Source organism: Canis aureus, chromosome 6 (assembly GCF_053574225.1).
Source record: "Canis aureus isolate CA01 chromosome 6, VMU_Caureus_v.1.0, whole genome shotgun sequence".
Taxonomy (NCBI): domain Eukaryota; kingdom Metazoa; phylum Chordata; class Mammalia; order Carnivora; family Canidae; genus Canis; species Canis aureus.
Window position 1 is genome coordinate 8,047,941 of NC_135616.1, and position 8,431 is coordinate 8,056,371.

Sequence of the window (8,431 nt, forward strand, 5' to 3'; positions counted from 1 at the left end):
ATCTGCAAAAGAATAGGCCTATTAAAAGGAACAGTCTCTTTTAAAGCATTCACTGTTACAAAAACAGCAAAGTGTTTTGACTGAGTTTTAACTCCTTCAGCACATTGGGTGATTTCTTCATTAAGGCAACATATATACGCTGAATACTGCTCTATCCCAGGGACTCTGTCATAGGCTGGTAATAGAAAGTTCTTCTCCTTAAGGACCTCACCATGTAGTAGCAAGGAGAGAGAAACAAGAACAACATTTAGACGTCTATAACGGAGGACTCGGGGACACCAGAGACCACATACTACCTCAGGATAGGCAAGTCACCAGAAGGCTTTTTACACAAGGTGAGGGGTTGGAATTTCCGGACTAGAGAACAGAATGAAGACAGGTGTGGAAAAGTGAAGAAGTAGAATGTATTCAAGGTTGGCCAGGCAGCATGGGGAACCTCAAACAGTAGTCATAGCTACTGCTGGAATGATAAATGGGGCCATATAGTAAGGAGGAACTGGAGAACCAGAAAAGGAATGCCTTCTCAATCTGCGTGACGGGAGATTGCTTTAGTTGGAGTGTGTGCAGAGCAAACGGAAGGAGAGAGGAGACCAGACTGCAGATATTGAAATATTCCACAGAACCAGTGCTAGACTAGAGCCTGGCAGGGGGGCAGGCCTTGTGCAATGTGAACAAACCCTTTTTTGTTAGGGCAAGAGTCCACACTGTATGAATGGAAGTCTCAGGTTCATCGAATTCCTCAAAAGAAGATTTAGTGGGGATCCATGCTCGAATAAAGATAGCCAGGAGGAAGTAGCAAGCACAAAGCAGTTTATTAAAGTGAAGGTGGGAGAACATGCAGGTTCCAAGAGGTGGCTGGCCACTAGGTTATTTTGAGATTGGATATTATTGGGTCTCTTTGGGCTGAGAGGAGCTGTGACATACAGTGGGGTCATCTCTAACAAAGGCTGCTTCCAATCATTTGGGGGACTCCCCACTAGGTTTGAACCAGAACCATCATAGTAGCCTTACTCTGTGGTGGAAGGAGGTGGTGTATGTGCCAAGGGGGGCTGTGCCTGAAAATGCACTATAATGAGTCTAGAGATTACCCCAGGGCAGAGGTGGAAGAGAGGAGCATGTGCTCTGCATCTATGGCTCTTGATCTGTCAGCCTCAAGGTCTTGGAAGCCAGGTTGTTGAGCTCCCAGGCTTTTATTTCTCATCATCCTTGCCTCCCGCTCCTATCTCTAGCATTCCCCTTCAGGGGCTTAGGACTCTGCCTTGGGATGTTCCTTCCATGGCTCAAGTCTAACTTCTATCTAACACTTCCATGGTTGACCTGATTGGAGGTGAGGAGAACACAGGAACTGTGGGTAGGAAGGGTAACCACTCAGTGACTCCAGGCATATAGCTGTGACTATGCCCTATGGAAGAAGGCCATGCTGACTTCACCTGGTGGTCTGGAGCATCAGAGGGCAATACGTGTGAGCTGTTCTTTGCTCCCACTCACCTGGTGTGAGCTCATGTGATTCTGTAGCTGGCGTGTTGCTTACTGCATAATACGCTCTTGGTGAGTACTTGTTCCGCCAGGAAGAAAGAGTTGTCAAGGATGGCTCAGAGGTTTTGAACAGAGAGGTCAAGTCAAAGTTCCTCAGCTTCTCGGCAGGCAAATTGCGTTTCTGTAAAAGTTGGATGTGGAGGGACTATTGACATGGATCCTGGGATGTGGGTCTGACTGAGGCTTTCTTCCATTTAGCTACTATAGTCTACACCATATTAATTCACAGGTGGCCATCTCATTGCAGTGTTTGCACCGGTAAACGCTGGCTGTTTATAGTTGTGAGGGACAACAAAAACATCTATTTCTAGAAGTGGCCAAAAATCAGGTTTTGAACCATTAATGTAGAAAGGAGCTTAGAAGTTTTAAACATAGTTTGTGGCTTTAGCCTTGCCATACATTGTGAAACAGGGAGAGTAAAAACATCTACTGCCTCTAGATGCATCCTTTGATGGGCAGTCCCCTTCTTGTTCAGGTATCACATGCGAAGCTCAGAAAGCAGAGCCATTTCTGCTAGGAGCTGCTATCATCCCTCTGCCTTCAGCTAGTCTTTTTAAAGTTGTGCATCCAAAGGAGACGACTGGTTCCCCAAAACATATAAATGATTTTCAGGAGGTATAGAGGACATTTTGAGCCTTAGGAAAGGGAGGAGGAACATGAAATAAAATCTGCAATACAGGTGAAGGCTGTGTGTGCTGTCTCCTGACATTTCTAACCGTTTCTAGCCAATTCTCCAAGTAGCCTCCACATTGCATCACCATAAAACACTCCCTACACTCTTTAAAGGCAGACTGGCCTGAAAGTTTAAACAGACTGTGTCTCCTTCTCATCCTGCATACAAATCCACATGCACTGAGATTTTGTTTTTGACTAATATTGTATTAGAAAATAAACGAAAGAGCGGTTTTTCCCAGTGCATTTCAAAGGCGTTTATCAGAACCTCAGCAGTAAATCTTATATTACATGAAGTGATATCAACTGACCAACATCCTTCCAAAACAAAAAATGTCTTCATGGGCCGAAAGCTAAGTGAACCCATTCAGTAAACCTGTAGCCCTGGACTTTTCTGTATTAACATTTTCCTCTTCAACCATTCATAAAACGTAAATTTAATGGTCTGTAAATGCTTGTAGGCTTTCTAAGTTTTTCTTTGCATGATATGATCCAAGGCTCATTTATTCATATCCTAAACTATAACACAAGCTTTCTAGCAGTGAATCACCCTAATTATGATCAGATGCCTACACATTTCATGTTAAAGACATTGATAGTTCAACAGATGGCAAGGAAATCGCTCTTCAGTACATTCTCTCCCCTCTCTTTTCTTTCCTTGGGAATTTTTCCTGACAATTGAGGTAAGTGTTTCTATGGCTTATCATTTGTATTATTTTAGCCCTGATCCCAATTCAAAAATTCTAAGACAGAAGAGCCTCATTCTCATTCAGGGTTAAACTGCAGATTTCCTTCCTCCTTGATACCGGAAACAAGGTTCAAAATATCTGGCCTTGGGACACTGGACTATCCTTTAAAAAATAAAAACTGTTCTAAATAAAATGCCAGTTTTGTATACCTTGGGCACTTCCACTTTGGGCTGAAATCTCTTACTAAAAAAAAAAAAAATGGCTTTAGGTTTTCTTATTTAAATTGAAAAATAAAGATCAAGGAAGAATTTTTATTCAATAATTTTTGCCTTTGGTAACAAAATTTCAAGCAAATTAAGCAACTACATCAAGGGAATGCATAAGTATCTCAAAGTCTATGTCTTAGGGGAAAATAAATGATATACCAATGAACTAGGTTTCCAACCAACTCTTTCTAAAGTTGATGGGAAACCAATATGCTCAGCTACAAGCTATTCTAGTTGGCTCCATCCTGTTCTGTACTGCCACAGGAAGTGGTCCCCTCCTCCCTGCCCACATGCAAGGTGGGATGAGAGAAAGAAGTCTTCAAGGATGTCTGCAGGAAAAAAAAAGGGATGTCTGCAGAAATGAATCTGAAAACAACATGACTTTTCATCTCTCTCAGGCTTTCTCGGAAGGGATCACCACCCCTCTCCTCATATCGCATAGAGATAAAGAGCTTCAAAATTCTTATTATAAAAGGATTTGGTTTTTCAAGTTCATTTATCTCCCATCGCAGGCATGTTCTGCTGTGTAATGACGATACAGGAGATTTCTCGGAAAGATAAAGCTTTGTACTGGAATTTGTACTGTTTCAGAATTTTCATAAAGAGAATAATACTCAAAATAGAGGTTTGCCCTTTCCACAAATCATCTGCTGAAATTTCCTAAGGACACCTTCCTTCTCCTTTCCAAGGAAATCAAAATGTAGCAGAACTACCTTTTGTAAGGATAACCGCTGGGTGGGTTGTCATTTCCCTTCCCAAGTTTCTTTAGTTCCCAAAGTCCCCAGGACCCTGCTTCTTCCAGTCATGTGGCGCCCTCATGGTATTTGACATTGATTCCATCGTCAAGGGTCTGTGCTCTGCCCAAGCCTGGGGGGAACAAAGCATACATATCACATCTAGCCAATCAGAAACATCCGGGTTTCTCTGGCTGGTTACTCTCTTCTCATACATCCTTATTGCTTGAAACCTGTTCTTTTATTATGATTATTGAGATGAATCCCACTGGTAAGAATGTTTTGAACATCTTCAATACATGTATACTCACTTATAAGCTACAAATATATATTACTCTCTGAATATATTATGCATATATTTTTCAAAGATTTTATTTATTTATATTTATTTAGAGAGAGCAGGAGTGGAGAGAGGGCAGAGGGAGAGAGAGAATCCTGAGCAGATGCCAAGCTGAGCACAGAACCTGATGTGGGGCTCAATCTCATGACCCCCAGAGCTGAAATCAAGAGTCAGATACTCAACTGACTGAACCACCCACACGCTCTATTATGTATATTTTTAAGTACACATGAAAATTGAAGTTAAAAAGTATGAAAATAACCATAAATAGAAATGCTAAGATTTTCTTTCTTGCACTCCCACCACTGGGGTTGGGACAGCTGACTTTGTAGACCACTGGATGGCGGGTGGTGGAAGGTGATCCCAGAGCCTGGGGATAATGGAGATGGTAGAGATGGAAGAGGGGATCTGGCTCATGCCTGTGGACTGAAAGGAAGCAAAAGTGCTCTAATTGAGCCCAGGTTTTATGACTTGCTGTATCCAGATTCATTCTGAGTCATTTTTGATAATCCCAACTCCCACCAAACTCGACAGAGTCATGCATCAGAATGACTCACAGCTGAGCTAATAATAAATCTATCAAGTTATGCATACCTCAGAATTGTTTCCACAAAACTGAAAGAAGTTGAGAGAATTTGACAGTACTCAACTCTGTCTGCTAGAAATACACACTTAGCCCAGCTCTTTCAGATACGATGCAAAAATTAGACTATTTGAACATGGAAGAGTCATTACTGAAAATCACAAATCGTATAAAATAAATGATCCTGATCTCATTGAAAAGGTCATCTGACCCTACATAGATAAAGAAGGTGATGCAGGAATTTATCTTTATTGTAGATAAAACATTTGAAGAGGTCTATTTTGTTTTCCTTAACATTATGAAAAAATTCATTAAAAATTCAGTTTATTTTTAAACAAACAAAAATATACAGAGCTTTATTAGTTAAATGTTGAGTTTTCATTGATTAGAAAATAAATATTAACTGGGGAACCTGGGTGGCTCAGTCAATTGGGCATCTGACTTTGGCTGGGTGGTGATGTCAGGGTCCTGGAATGGAGCCATCTCGTGGGCTCTCTGCTCAGTGGAGAACCCACTTCTCTCTCTCCCTCTGCCCCTCCCCCCACTTGTGTGCTTTCTCTCTCTCGAATAAATTCTTTAAAAAAAGAAAATAAATATTATCACAGATCTCAATTGTCTTTACTGCCTCTAATATCACCTCTAATTTCTCCAAGACAATGGCAGAGAAATGCTCAGACAGAGGCTTATGTCAAAAAGAAACATGGAGGAAGCTACTTACTGCTTCCAGAAAGATCAAAGGGAGAGAGCTGTTTCATTTACCCAGACATTCATATGTTCCCTCCTGTATCAGCTTCCTATTATGTTAGGCTGTCAGAGTGCAGAGCGGAGAGGTGTCCTGCTATTCCACAGGCAGGTAAACCAGCAGTCAGTTCCCTGAGGGAAGACTTCTTGAGGAGATGCCTCAGCACCCTAATGGCTCGGAGAGTGGCCTGGGAGAGCCCAAAGTTTGGGTGGTCCTCCACTCTTACTGCCTGGACTGCATGCATTCTAAAAAATACAATAAAGTTATAAAGAAAGATGAGAATAAATAATAAACATTTACCGAGCAAGTGTTGTGTATCACATAGTCTGCTACACATTTAATGAATATAGTTTCATGACAAGAAGATAGTAAGGGAATATATGAGGGAAGGCCTGAGAGTCCTACTTCTTGAACTGCTATCCCAGCTGCAACACTGACTGGCTGGCAACATTGGGGCGAGTTTAGCTCACTTCACTAAATGTCAATTTTCCCATGTGTCAAATGAGGTAATAATAGCCTTTATCTCAGAGGTCAGTGCTATAGTTAGGAGGAATTAACTAGGTAATCTAGGTAGCACTCAGGACTATGCCTAATACGGTAGATGTTCAATAAATATTGGCTACTATGTGAATCCTAATGACCCGAGCATTGGCTAGTATGGTTATTGCTATTGTTTTCTCCATTGTACAGATCACAAAAATAAGGCTTGGAGAGCTCTAGTCACTGGCAGTGTCACTCCATAGTGTGGGGCCCAGCTGCCTGGTGACAGCCCACAAAGCCACTGACCTAGGACAGAGAGCAGAAAATGTAAAAACATGGTGATCCAGGGAAGAAGGGAGGAGAGGACCCTTCCAAAGGAATGACTATCAAGATAATTTCAGAAAGACACTACTATTTCAGAAAAAAAAAATATATACTAACATTGTGGAGTATCAAAAATAAGTAGATTAGAGATATTTTTCATTATGTGGTTATTAATAGATTATAGGCATAGATGACCTACATGAGTAGATAAGAAGCTTTATCCTGAAATTTCAGAATTTTAAATGGATTTTGGCTTTTTTCCATAAACCAACTAGAAAGGAAGAGACTGAAGAGGTGTGTATATATATCAGCTGCACAGCTGGAGAGACCAAAGTAAAGATGAAGATGTCAGGATAAAAAAAGTTAATATGCAGCATAGATTAACATTTCATTTTGTTTTTCCCATTGGTTCCATATTTGGTTGCTATTTGGCATGTTATTATAAAGAGTATATTACATACTACTTTACTTTGTCATGTCAAAACATTTTCAGGGCGCCTGGGTGGCTCAGTCAGTTAAGTGGCTGACTTTGGCTCAGATCCTGATCCCAGTGTCCTGGGATGAAGCCCCGAGTTGGCTCCTTGCTCAGCAGGGAGCCTGCTCCTCCCTTCCACTCTGTTCCTTCCCCTCCCCCACTCATTCTCTCTCTCTCTCTCTCTCTCTCTCTCTCTCTCTTTGAATAAATAAATAAAATCTTAAACTTTTTTTTCTTTTCAATTTATGGAACACTGACCCTTAGAATTTCTTCCCTTCCAGTCTTAAGGCTTAATGTTCTATACTTATATGCTATGTCCTAAATTATAGTTCCAATTCCAACGCTGATGATGGAGACCAAGAAAAGGACATAATCCACGGGGACCAAGCAACTAGTAACCCTTTTACTACAGGCCATTCTCAGGAACAAAACTATCCACCCACATCTTTACGATTGCTTCTGAAATGAGTACCATCTTCTCTGTTACAATCCCATCTCTGTCACTATCAGAAGATCCTGTGGTTTGGAGACACTCCTGCTAACTGTTTCATTCCTATTAGTTAATTCTCAAACGGGGCTGGGGGAGGGAGTATCTTAATGAAATAAATACGAAGTGTTAGTAATTTTCTGTTTTGAATGATAGAAACAGGAACAATGAATTATTACCTCCCTTCAAGTATTTACTAACTCACATGTCCTACTAAGACTCAGGTTTGAGAAATGGAGGTTTGACTAACAATGTTGAAATTTGATGTTATTGTGTGGCTTATGCATGTTTTTGTCTAATAAAGCAGACTTTAGGCACTGTTTTGATTCCTTTAATGGCCACTCAAGATAACAAGCTTTTCCATATGCCTGGGATGCTTTCTTTCCTTACTCTGAAGAAGAGAGGCTTTTAAAACATATGAGTAGCTTCTAAGGTCCCAAGGCATAGCCACAAATCAATTATAAACAAAGGAAATTCCACTTATAATTTTTGCCATACTGATGATATAGAATGGGTCTTTCTTGAACCTATAATTCCAACAGTTCAAATTTTACTAATACTTTCTGCCAGATTTCAAAGTCATCCAGGAAAAAGTTTGTAACATCACAAGAAACATATGTAGTTTATTTCTACAAATATTGTGAATAAAATCACTAAACCTAACAATCACTTGAACATGGAGTGCATGCAACCTAAGATAAGCTAATGAATAACTTTTCTGTTTTTATTAAGAGTATGTTCATATGGATTATTTGGATTTTTGCTGTTGAGCTTTATGGGTTCCTTTACATATTTCAGATATTAACCCCTTACCAGATATATGGTTTGCAAATATACTCTTCCATTCCATAGGTTGCCTTTTCATTTTGTTGACTGTTGCCATTGTTGTGCAGAAGCTTTTAATTTGAGATAATCCCATTTGTTTATTTTTTTTTTATTTTATTGCCTGTGCTTCAGGTATCATATAAAAAAAAAATTCACTGCCAAGACCATTGTCAAGGAATCTTTTCCTTATATTTTCTTCTAGGAGCAGTATAGTTTCAGCTCTCACATTTAAGTTTGTAATCCATTTCAATTTAATTTTTGTAAATGGTGTAAGGGTC

General features: G+C 40.1%; 1 long non-coding RNA gene across 1 annotated transcript; it reads right to left on the bottom strand.

The window, feature by feature from the left end:
- Nucleotides 1–831: 831 nt before the first annotated feature.
- Nucleotides 832–5,796, bottom strand: LOC144315108 (uncharacterized). The gene is made up of 3 exons (XR_013380890.1): nucleotides 5,580–5,796; nucleotides 3,877–4,030; nucleotides 832–1,657 (listed from the first exon to the last, which is right to left on the bottom strand). It is a non-coding gene; the product is annotated as an uncharacterized LOC144315108 (long non-coding RNA).
- Between the last annotated feature and the right edge of the window lie 2,635 nt (nucleotides 5,797–8,431).